This window comes from Tachyglossus aculeatus, chromosome 1 (assembly GCF_015852505.1).
Source record: "Tachyglossus aculeatus isolate mTacAcu1 chromosome 1, mTacAcu1.pri, whole genome shotgun sequence".
NCBI lineage: Eukaryota > Metazoa > Chordata > Mammalia > Monotremata > Tachyglossidae > Tachyglossus > Tachyglossus aculeatus.
In genome coordinates this window covers 136,806,643-136,819,715 of record NC_052066.1, presented here as the reverse complement: position 1 = coordinate 136,819,715, position 13,073 = coordinate 136,806,643, and the positions used below count along the sequence as shown (strand labels likewise).

The 13,073-nt window shown below is 44.0% G+C and overlaps 1 protein-coding gene across 8 annotated transcripts in view; it reads left to right on the top strand.

Annotated features, from left to right (window-relative positions):
- The window catches only part of LTBP1 (latent transforming growth factor beta binding protein 1), a 438,291-nt gene that overhangs the window by 405,657 nt on the left and 19,561 nt on the right, over positions 1 to 13,073 (top strand). The window lies entirely within an intron of this gene.

Sequence of the window (13,073 nt, the reverse complement as noted above, 5' to 3'; positions counted from 1 at the left end):
GCAGCCTAAGGATCAGGAAATTCAGTTGTCTCTGGTGCCTATATTTAGGTGAAGTGTTTTTTTTTTTATGATGTGCCGAATTGTTCTTGTGGCTTTTAATGTCCATAAGGGAAAGGGTAGTTAATAAGCTAAACTGAGAACTGGCTTCTATCTTTAAGCATTTTTCCTACTTTGCTTTCCCACAAGCCAGTATTTGAGGTGGAGTTTGTCTATCTACATCCTCCCTTCATGATAGAAGCAACAGAAGACCAGGGGGACCATATCAATTCTGAACAACTGTCCCTACCCTTAGTGCCTTACCAAGGGCCCTCCTCCATTTAGGGAATGGTTACCAAGAATAACAATGCAGGGTGAATTTAGAGAGTAAATCACTCCACATGTCATCGGACTGAAGCATTAAAGTGATATCGTTGGCACAGAAGAGAGCTTTCACACCTCTGGTCCAACAGGTCATAGGTATACGTCCTTGCTAAGGCACCAGAGGGGTTGCATCTCATAACACTCAATTTGGAACTTAGTCGCTTTGCTACTGAAATAGGATACTGCAAAGTTAGGCACCCCCCTGGGGAGCCAAAACATGTGCTAGGGGAAATCGGTTGGAAGGTGAAGGATTGGGCCTAGTTGATTTTCCATGATGAAATGGGTGTAAGTGGAGACTTAATGAGTTTCGGCTGCCATTTAAGAGGAGCCTACCAGCCATTTCCAGTGGCCTTGGGTTTCACTTTTCCTCCTCTCCCTCAGATAACAGGGAGGCGACACCATGCTATCTGTAGCAGAGCTCTGGCAGCCTGTCTGACAGTTTATTAAAGTGATGGCAAATTAATGCCTACAGTAAAGAGTTACTGGTAAATGGAAGAGGTTGGGAAGCGGGTGGGAAAGAGAGTTTCCCCTGGAATGCTTAAATTCCCTCAACCACATCTCAGTGGTTTTTTTTTTATTATAAGCTGACAAAGTTTGCCCTTTTGCAATACCCTCAATATAGGTTCATTAAATCGCATTTATTGAGTGCTTACTGTATGCAAAGCACTGTACTAAGTGCTTGGAAAGCACAATACAGCAATAAAGAGAGACAATCCCTGCCCACAACAGGGTGTCCTTGTGTTGCAGGATGAGCGGGACACAGTAGCTATTCTAAAAAGAAGTAAGAAGGAGATGCTGTTCCGATGTAGCATCATCCTGGTGATTTGGGCAGTAAGCTGTAGACTGTAAGCTCACTGTGGGCATGGAATGTGTCTACCAACTCTGTTATATTGCAATAATAACAATAATAATAATAATACCTGTGGCATTTGTTAAGTGCTTACTTTGTGCAAGGCACTGTACTAAGTGCTGGGGTACTACATAGAGCTCACAGTCTTAATCCCCATTTTACAGATGAGGTAACTGAGGGACAGAGAAGTGAAATGACTTGCCCAAGGTCACGCAGCAGACAAGTGGCAGAGGCAGGATTATAACCCAGGTCCTTCTGATTCCCAGGCCTGTGCTCTATCCACTTAGTACAGTGCCCTGTGCACAGTAAGTGCTCAATAAATACAATTGAATGATTGGGCCAAACAGATCACCTGGATACCCAGGCAGCCCCAGGCATTTTGGGGCAGTTAGAGAAGGTTTTTCAGATTTTGTCTTCATTCCAGATCCTAAGATTAAAACATTGTGCCCTCTCCAGAGATAACTCGGGGGGTGTTACTCTATTTTGACTTTTGTGGACATCCTATTGGATCTGAAAGGAGTCAGAAGTAGCTCAGGACTCTGAGACCCTCGGATCGGGTTTGGGATTTCACTGAGAATAAACAGGTCTGCCTGGGATTCCTCTGTTGATATTTGTCTAGCACCCTTCAACCCAGGATCTCAAAGCATTTCCAAAACACTCTACCATCCCTATTATTTTAAGAGTTGTGGAAAAGAGGCCTAAAGAAGTGAAATTTCTTGCTCATGTTTATCTCAAGCCTAAGAGCAATAGGGCAGTGTTGTATTTCTTCACATAATTGCCCCAGTATTTGCATAACCTTTGAAAGCCCAAACCAAGGGAGGGCCTATAGGCAGGGAATTAAGTCTACCACTACAGATAATGGGAAAAAGAAGAGGGGAAGAAAAAATGAAGAGAAAAAGAGGAGAGTAAGAAAAGACAGGTAAGAGGATGCCTTACCTTCTATATTTCACACTCTCAAATGCTGCCTAAAATAGGCAATGAATTACAGTACCTCCCTCTCCCTCATCTTCTTCCTACCCTTAGTGCAAGCAGACAGTTCCACATAATAAACCTTTGAGAGACAAGCATTCTCCTATAGTCTCCTGACCCTACCTTTGGCGAGTCTACTATTACTGCTTAAAAGAAAAAAAAAATTCCTCCTCAGATATTGGGGAGAGGGGACATAATGCAGTAGGAGCAATATCCAGCCATTTGTTCACCAGTTATGACAAGTGGTTATCTTACCAGGCAAACCCACTGAAAGGTTTAAGGAAAATCTTCCTCTCAAACTGATATACTCAGTTGTAATAAGAAGTTTCTAGCCCATCAAAGTGGTGTCATCTGTCTTGCTGTTTAGGGATAGGTATGAGGAGGGACAACACTTAACCACCCTCCAGGAAGTGCAGGGAAACCTCTTTGATTCCAGAGCAGCAAGGGGTACCTTGGAGAATCACCTGGAAAGTCAGCACCAATTCCCCCCAAACCCTAGTCCAGTTCTGGGGGCTCTGGCAGCCAGTCTTTCATCTAAAGTGCCAAAGCTGTTTGTGGGAGTCCCAAAGATGGTCTGTATTATTCCCCTCCACTTTTGTCTTTTGCTGAGGAATGGGTGTGAGACCATTTTGGGGTCTAGCAGCCTCATATTTCTCTTTCCCTATCCCTACAATGGGATGGATGAAAAAAGTACTCTGTGCATGTACGTGTGTGTGTGTGTGTGTCTTTGGGAGGGGGTTAGGAAAGGGGCTACTCATAGAAATTTAGAATAAGTCAAAATAGGGCCTAGGATCACAGGAAGCTTGACTCTGTCCATACCATTGAAAGACAACTCTAGTGAAAGGGAAAGGCTCACCAGAGCCTCAGGGCCCAGGGGCTGGCAACCTGAATGCACTGTGGCAAGACATTTGCCTAAAACGTCAAACTGAATAGTGTGAGCAGAGCGCACCTGTGTCAGCCTGAACGCTAACCGCCAAATGGCCTGGCCAGAGATGACATCAAACTAGCCACTCTGCACTCCCGGAGGAACAAATGAGGAGACTAGAACAGAATATTAACAATATAAAATAAGGAAGGGCTGGAAAATGCATGCAGCTTGTAAACATAGTCAGAGAGTGAGGTAGCCAAAGTATGAAACCTTGAATTCTTGATTTGAAATTTGGACTCTCCTGCCATTTCCCCAGGGCTGGGCTGGCTGCTTTTACCTCCCTGGTGCAAGTGCTTCCTCCATCCCTCCCTTCTCCCACCACTTTCCCTCGACATCACTGCCTAACTCTTTTTGCTGATTTGTGGAAAGACATGAGAGATCCACAGGTTATAGGTGATTCCAGTAATTAACAAGGTTTTACATTCTGCCCCTTACCTGGAGCTCATTATGGGAAATGAACAAACATGCTTATTAGTATCAATCAATCCATCAATCATATTTATTGAGCACTTACTGTGTGCAGAGCATTGTACTAAGCACTTGGGAAGTACGAGTTGGCAACATATAGAGACAGTCCCTACCTAACAGTGGGCTCACAGTCTAAAAGGGGGAGACAGAGAACAAAACCAAACATACTAACAAAATAAAATAAATAGAATAGATAAGTACAAGTAAAATAAATAAACAAATAAATAGAGTAATAAATATGTACAAACATATATACATATATATAGGTTCTGTGGGGAAGGGAAGGAAGTAAGATGAGGGGGATGGAGAGGGGGACAAGAGGGAGAGGAAGGAAGGGGCTCAGTCTGGGAAGGCCTCCTGGAGGAGGTGAGCTCTTAGTAGGGCCTTGAAGGGAGGAAGAGAGCTAGCTTGGCGGATGGGCAGAGGGAGGGCATTCCAGGCCCGGGGGATGATGTGGGCTGGGGGTCGACGGCGGGACAGGTGGGAACGAGGCACGGTGAGGAGATTAGTGGCAGAGGAGCAGAGGGTGTGGGGTGGGCTGTAGAAGGAGAGAAGGGAGGTGTGGTAGGAGGGGGCGAGGTGATGGAGAGCCTTGAAGCCAAGGGTGAGGAGTTTCTGCCTGATGCGCAGATTGATTGGTAGCTACTGGAGATTTTTGAGGAGGGGAGTAACATGCCCAGAGCGTTTCTGGACAAAGACAATCTGGGCAGCAGCATGAAGTATGGATTGAAGTGGGGAGAGACACGAGGATGGGAGATCAGAGAGAAGGCTGGTGCAGTAGTCCAGACGGGATAGGATGAGAGCTTGAACGAGCAGGGTAGCGGTTTGGATGCAGAGGGAAGGGCGGATCTTGGCAATGTTGCGGAGCTGAGACCGGCAGGTTTTGGTGACGGCTTGGATGTGAGGGGTGAATGAGAGAGCGGAGTTGAGGATGACACCAAGGTTGTGGGCTTGTGAGATGGGAAGGATGGTAGTGCCGTCAACAGAGATGGGAAAGTCAGGACGAGTTCAGGGTTTGGGAGGGAAGACAAGGAGTTTAGTCTTGGACATGTTGAGTTTTAGGTGGCGGGCAGACATTCAGATGGAGATGTCCTGAAGGCAGAAGGAGATGCATGCCTGGAGGGAGGGGGAGAGAGCAGGGGCAGAGATGTAGATCCGGGTGTCATCAGCGTAGAGATGATAGTTGAAGCCGTGGGAGCAAATGAGGCCACCAAGAGAGTGAGTGTAGATGTCCTCAGATAAGATTAAGAGCAATGATATCATCAGTCCATCAATAGTATTTATTAATAATTGAGGTATTTTTAAGCACTTACCATTGTACATACTAAGTGCTGGGGTAGATACAAGGTTATCAGTCTGTCTACATATCCACCTGTCTCCATGTTTTGTTTTATTGTCTGTCTCCCCCTTCTAGACTGTGAGCCCGATGTTGGGTAGGGACTGTCTCTATATGTTGCCGACTTTTACTTCCCAAGCACTTAATACAGAGCTCTGTACACGGTAAGCACTCAGTAAATATGAATGAATGAATGAATGAAATCAGGACGGACATAGTTCCTGTCCCACGTGGGGCTCACAGTCTAAATAGAAGGGAGTAGGATTTAATCCCCATTTTACAGATGAGAAACCTGAGGCACAGAGAAATTAAGTGACCTGCCCAAGTTCACAAAGCAGGCTCATGGCAGAGCTGGGATCAAAACCCAAGTCCACGCTCTTTCCTCTAGGCCCCGCTGCTTATTGAGAGCTTACTTTGCGCAGAGCACTGGGCAGAGCATTTGGGTGAGTACAATACTATAGACTTGGTAGGCATGAACTTTGCCCTCAAGGAGCTTACAATTTAATGGGAGAGTCAGATGTTAAAAATATTACCCATAGGGGAAGTGGCAGAAAATGAGGCATTGTCCAAAAGTGCTTTTAGGTTGGAAGTGGGGTATCACAGTGCTCAAGGGGTGCAGACTCAAGTGTGTAGTTGACACAGAAGTGATGGGAAATGAGAGGTTAGGGAAGGCTTTTTGAGGGAGATGGAATTTTAGTAAGGCTTTGAGGATGGGAAGAATGGTGGAAACATATTGTTGATTCACTGTCTGCACACCTAATAACAGTAAGCTTCTAAGACAAGATTTAAAGGACTGGTTTATTGAAGTATATAGGTGCTGTAAATGATCTCATTAAATTTTGAACCTTCCATTTAGCATCTGAGACCAACTTTCTGTAACAGTGATGGTTTTTGATAGGTAACTTGTGTTTCTGAAAATGAAAGGCTCAGAATGCTAGATGACAATCCTAGTCAGTATAGATTGAAACTGCTGTTCAAGTCAAAAGGATAGGTTACTGCAGTGGTCAGGAATGGAAATGGCAGTGGAAAAGAATATATATATATTGGCCTAGTGACAAGCACACAGGCTTGGGAGTCAGAGGACATGGATTCAAATCCCGACTCTGACACTTTGCTGTATGACCTTAGGCAGGTCACTTAACTTCTCTGTACCTCAGTTCCCTCATCTGTAAAATGGGGATTAAGACTGTGAGCCCCACATGGGTCAACCTGATTACCTTGTAACTATCCCAGCACTTTGAACAGTGCTTGGCACATTGTAAGCGCTTAACAAATATCATTATTATTATTATACATATGTGTGTGTATACATATTATACACACACACATATGTGAAAGTTGGTTGGTTAAGGAAAGTCCTTCTGAAGGCAGGGCTATATGAGTGAGATGACATTTGGAGTCATCTGAAGCAGTTTCAAAGTCAACTGAGTTCTCATGAACCCTGAACATAACCAGATTAGCATCCAGTCTCTCCTTGGGCATAAGGAGAGCTCTCGAAGTGTTAGTAACCCTAGGGACTCTCCTGCAACAGTCCAAGACAGGCAGGTTCCTGCTGCCCCAGATGGTCTGGCCTTCAGCTAGAAAGAATACTGACAGAAATGCTATATTCTGCCTGCCTTGGCGTTTTTTGCCCTTTTTTAAAAAATGGTATTTGTTAGTGGTATTTATCAAGCACTTTCTCTGTGCAGAACACTGTACTTAGCACTTGGGAGAGTACAGTAAAACAGAATTAGCAGACACATTCCCTGCCCATAACTAGCTTATGGTCTAGAGGGAATATGATTTCAGAAGAGGAGAGCTGTGGTCTGGCTGAGTTGAAAGAAGAGACTGGTGAGTAAGAATTTGTTGTCTGGGGAGATGAGAACAAGGCATGGAGATTTGTTTTGCTTTAGAAGGATGAAGAGTACAAACTTGGATATCTGTAGGGGTAGAATTGAGTGTGTGAGTAGGAGAGAGAGAGCTGACTGAAGGCCTTAAAATCAGTGGTCAGTTGCTTCTGCTTGGTGTGGAGGGAATAGGTCACCATTGAAGGTAATTCACATTCAAGTCTATATGATTTGTTTTCCACCAAATGAAGGCTTTGGTAACATTAATTCTCCTGATTTGGAAGATTCTTTAAGTTCAATGATGTGTAGGATCCAGTGGGAGCAGATTTGCAATAAATTAGAATCAATGGCAATATCTGTGTTTGGTACACCTTTGCCCCATAAGCCCATAGAGGAGAACTTCGTTGCCAAAATATGGAAGAATCGAGTTCACTAAGAAGAGGCACATTGCCTTGCTATGAGTCACTATTACCATACTTATGTATTGCTTCATATGAAGAATTTTAAAAACATATGGCCTATGCTGCTTTTAATCATGATGTTGATGTCTTTGAGGGTAGATGGACTATCACTACTTAGGGAATAGAGCTGGAGAAATAGAGAGAAACAAATAAAAATGCAAAGATTATGTAATAAGGCCCCATTGGTTGTCTGTGATATTTCCAGGCCGTTTACTCTTCTGGAAGACATTTGTTTGGAATACCAGTGTAGTGTTCTGCAAGGTGAATACCTGTGTTGTAGCCAACCGGCAATCTGCCTTAAATATTAGGTGAGCCCTAGAGGTTTCCCTTATTTAAAATATGCATACATTATCAAGTTGCTACATGAAAGACACTGTCACCCACAAAAAGAGGTCATGGGAGTAAAGGTTGGAGAAATGAAGGTTGTTTGGTCTAGAGAATCAATGTCGGTTGTATTTGTTGAGTGTTTACTAGGTGTGGAGTGCTGTACTGAGTGCTTGGGAGAGTACAATGCAACAGAACTAGCAGACACGTTCCCTGCCCAAGACTTAAGAACAGTCTCTGAATTTAGGAGGGACTTTCATGGGAAGGATGTCTTGGATTTGTAGAGGACTTCTCTTTCCAAAGCACTTTTACACCAGTGCTCCTTTATCTTCTCGAGAGCTAGGGTGAGACAAGGGCTATTATCTTCACTTTACAGAGGAGGCAGCTGAGGTGCAGGGAATGTCCAAGATCACACAACAGGTCGGTGGCAGAGCTGAGATTAGAACTCTCATCTCCCTGACTTCAACTTTCATTTTCCAGACTTCCACATCTGCACTCTTTCTTCTAGGCAACACTGCCTCTGACCAGTTCTCCATGTCCACCAGGGGCCTGATGAGAGGAAATGGGCTTACGTTAAAGCAGAAGGAAAAAAATCGGATAGAGAACTGGGGAGAGTTTGAGAATAGATGAAAGACTAGACCATTAGAAGCGGCATGGCCTAATGCATAGAACATGAGCTTGAGAGTCAAAACAACCTGGGTTTTAATCCCCAGCTCCACCACTGGTCCGCTGTATAACCTCAGACAAGTCACTTCACTTCTCTGTGCTTCAGTTACCTCATCTGTAAAATGGGGATTAAGACTGTAAGGCCCATGTGTGACGGGGACTGTGTCCAATCTGATTACCTTGTATTTATCCTAGCACTTAGTACACTGCCTACCACATAGTGAGTGTGTAACAATTACCATTAAAAAACAAAAACAAAAGAAAATAATGTAAGATGCACGGAAAGTGAGAAGAGGCACTTGAGTGCATTTTCATTTCAGGAGGAAAAAAGCACTGAGAACAAGCTGAATCAATACTTTTCCGAAGCTCTATAAAAAAGGATGTGGAAAAGCTGAAGAGGGTCCAGTGAAAAGCAACAAAATGAATTGCCAGGTTGGAAAATGAGACCGAGGACCAAAAGCCTAGAGGGGTTGGGATTATTTAGTCTAGCAGAGACAACTGAAGGATGACTTAACTGCCCTCGAGCATCTGAAGGGCTATTAGAAGGAAAGCACTGAGCAGCTGTTCCCCATCTTCCGAGGTGATGGCAGGCACTGGAGGCAACTGGCTTAGAGCAAGATTTTCGTCAGGCCCAAGGGAGAATTTCTCCTCGGAAAGGGTGGCTATTTGCTGGAACGAGTTACTGGCACAGAGTAAAGTCACCACTGGAGATCTGTACGAATGGGATGAATGCTGACCCTTGGAAGGCATAATGAAAACTGCTTGGGGATAGTCAGGGCGTGGAATTAGATGACCTATTGAGGTCCCTTGAGGTTAAAACTGTGGTGTCGTTTCACCGGGTATAAGTGAGACGAGGAAGTTTCCATTTAGAACAAGCACGATTGCTGCTCTGTTTTTGCTGAGTGATTTCTTCCTATGATGTGCTCACTGTGGTCAGCTATCACTGAGTTTACTACATTCCATCCATCAATCAATCATATTTATTGAGTGCCTATTGCATGCAAAGCACCATACTAAGCAATTGGGAGAGTACAGTGTAACAGAGTTGGTAGATATGTTCCCTGCCCACAGCATGCTCACAAGCAGTTACGGCCATCCAAACTCTTTTTAGCCCAAGAAGGAAATGATACGCCTTACTGAAAATTACAAATGAGATAAAAGTCCAAGGGTAGAGCTTAGAAAGAGGGATGAAATGGCAGTGACAAAAGCCCCTTTAACAGGATTGATGCTTTCAGAGAATAGAGCTGGGAAAGAGGGATGAAGCCAGCAGTGATGAAAGCCCCTTAATGGGATTGATGCTTTTGGAAGGTTAATGGCTTCTCAGACCCGAGACAGTAAAACAGGATTAGGGTTTTTTTTATGACTTTTAGGTGCCCACTGCCCAAAATGATGATTTAATGGAAAATGAAATCATTTGGCATTTAGCCTCAGAAATGATGACAGAATGCACAGGAGTAGGGTTAGCTGAGATAATTCACTATTCAGTGCTTACCACTGGTGTTCCCAGGTTCAGGTTCGAAGTTAAGGTTTTAGAGTTTGAGAAGTTGGCCTTTCTCAGAGGATTCCTGCAGCCCATTCTGCTATAGCTCAGAGGTTGTGTTCTTCAAGAACCTCATGTTCCAAACAACCCTGGTTATAGTAGTGCTCTTCAAGGCCCTACCGAGAGCTCACCTCCTCCAGGAGGCCTTCCCAGACTGAGCCTCCTCCTTCCTCTCCCCCTCATCTCCCTCTCCATCCCCCCCGTCTTATCTCCTTCTCTTCCCCACAGCATCTGTATATATGTGTATATGTTTGTATATATTTATTACTCTATTTTACTTGTACATATCTATTCTATTTATTTTATTTTGTTAATATGTTTGGTTTTGTTCTCTGTCTCCCCCTTCTAGACTGTGAGCCCACTGTTGGGTAGGGGCTGTCTCTATATGTTGCCAACTTGTATTTCCCAAGCGCTTAATACAGTGCTCTGCACACAGTAAGCGCTCAATAAATACGATTGATTGATTGATTTGACATCAGCCATAACCGTTTCCTCCAACACCATATCAGCTGAATCCAGAAAGATGTGCATTATGTTCCTTACTTCCCTAATAGCATGTTGTCCAAAACACATAATGAAAATGTGTAGCTCTGTACTGTAAGTGCATTGTGGGCAGGGAACACATCTAACTCTGTTGTACTCTCCTGAGTGCTTATTACAGTGCTCTGCACATAGGAAATGCTCAATAAATACTAATGATTAATTGATGTGGGAAAACTAGATGCAGGTGGACTGCTTTGTGTGACTAATAGAGGAGCAGAGCCATCTCAGACTGCTGTTCGAAGCATCAAACCTTTAGCCAGAGAGAATTAGGCTGAGGTTTTGCGAGGCGATAGCAGATACCCACAAAGCCTGGCCCCTCATTAAAGATTAAGGTTTCTAAGTTTGCCTTTAGGTGAACTGGTTTCATCTAATCAAATCCATTTCCTGTATTTGCCTTGTTTGCCACCCATGCTGACTTGTAACATCTTCTGACTCTGTCTCCCAAAGGCTAACACACAGACGAAGCTCAACCTGGCTCCTCATTAGAAATTAAGCTTTTTAAATTTGCTCTAGATGAAAAATGGTTTCGTCTAATCAAAACCATTTCTTGGATTTGCCTTTCTTGCCCACCCATGCTGACTTGTAGCATCTTCTGACTCTGTCTCCCAAAAGCTAACACACAGATGAAGCCAGAGAAAAGGTGCGGGCTGAGGTCACTGTTATGCTACTCTGTGCTACTTCCTAAGCTTAGAAACCAGGGCCTCTGCCTCACACATGCTTACAGGTGTCAAGAATTAAGAAAAAAATATGACCGTTTTTCTTAAACCTTCAAAGTGATGTTAGTTCATATTTTGGATGTCCTTTTCACATGAGTAGCAATATGAGATTTACTGTGTGAGCCTTTATGTTTGAGTTGTCCTGCATTTGCAGATTCTGTCTGCTTTTGCCAAGTTTGAGGCATTTGCTGTGGGGATTTTTGAGACTCCCACAGACATTTATTCATTTTGTGCCTCTAAAGTCTGCAGAAATGGATCAAATCCAGAATTTGCACTGAGCATTCCACCAGCACAGAAGGATTGCTTAATGCAAGGAGGGGAGGGGTTCCCCGCCACCCCGCGCCACCCACTCCAGCCCTGGTCTGGCTCTAGGATCTGCACCCTAAGCCTCAGCCTCAAACACACAAATACATTCCAAATGCCCTGGACACACTGTGCCCTCCCCACTGGAAGGCATGAGGGGGAGAAGGGGATGTGTTTGTGTGTGAAAGAGAGAGAGAGAGAGACTAGGCAACAGAAAAGGGGGCAAGCCTGGGGACCAGTCAGGAGGGTTTATAACTGGGTGTGTGTTTGGTCTTTCGAAGGGTAAATTCAGAAAAGGGGGGTGAGGAAAACACACATTGTTGGCAGCCCTAAACAAACTTAAACTCAACAGTTTAGTTTTGTGTGGTATTTGTTAAGAGCTTATTATGTGCCAGGCACAGAACTAAGCACTGGAGTAGATACAAGCAGCATAGCATAATGGATAGAGCACGGGCTTGGAAATCCGAAGGTCAGGGGTTCTAATCTTGGCTCTACCAAGTGTCTGCTGTGTGGCCTTGAGCAAATTACTCAACTTCTCTGTGCCTCAGTTACCTCATCTGTAAAATGGGGATTAAGACTGTGAGCCCCATGTGAGACAGGGACTGAGTCCAACCCAATTTGCTTGTATCCACCCCAGTGCTTAGTAGAGTGCCTGGAACATAGTAAGCACTTGACAAATACCACAATTTTTATAATTATTATTATTAAAACTAGAAGGACACAGTCCATGTCCCACATGGAGCTCACAGTCTTAATCTCCATTTAACAGATGAGATAATTGAGGCACAGAGCCTTATCCTAGTGTACAGGCATTTTCTACATGACACGAGCTTGGGACAGTCTAGCCAAAAACATGTCACAATGCTTTCCATATTGGCTGTCTTGCTCCTGGCTGTTTTGTTATTTATTAATTTGTTATGCACTCACTATGTGTCCAACACAGTTCTAAGAGCTTGGGTAGCTACATGTTAGTTGGAACACAGTCCCTGTTCTACATGGGGATCACAGTCCAAGTAAGGGGAAAAGTAGACATTAAGCCCCCATTTTTTACAAGATGAGGAAACGTAGGTACAGAGAAGTTAAGTAACCTGCCCAAGGACACACAGCCGGCAACTGGAAGATCTGAGATTAGAACCCAGGCCCGTGCTCCTTCCACTAGGCCATGCTGCTCTCAAGTGGGAGATATTGCCTACACTAAATCAGAGCTCTCCTTTTTCTCAGATTTCTTCACTGCTCTCTTAAGGAAATTGGCCTCATAGACCCAGGAGAGAATTAAGCGGGAGATAGTTTATGAAGCAAATCTCTCTTTTCTATCTCAAATAATTTCTGCTCAAACAAGTATCCAAGTTATAAAGCCCATGGGGAGAATGGCAGATACTGCATGTGGACAAATTGAACCTCTCCTTTTCTTTCTCAAATATTCTCTTTGATTTCTCAAGGAGGTGGGCTTTGAAGATCCAGGAGGGAATTAAGCAGTAGATATAGTATGCATCAACTCTCTCCATTTCCACCTTAAATAGTCTCTGCTTAGTCCAACAGCTAAGCCTTATAGAAACGTGAAAGAATCAAGTTGGAAATATTGCATGCATGAAATCAACTCTCTCAATTTCCTTCTCAAATATGTCCCCTGCTCGCTAGGAGTTATGCCTTGAAGGCATAGGATAAGAGTGAGCGGCAGATGTTGCATGAAGGTTCCTATACTGTCTCTCTCTTGGAGGTGAGTCTCAAAGACACAGAGAGAAGCCGAGAAGCATTTAGGCCTTGAAGACCCAGGAGATAATTT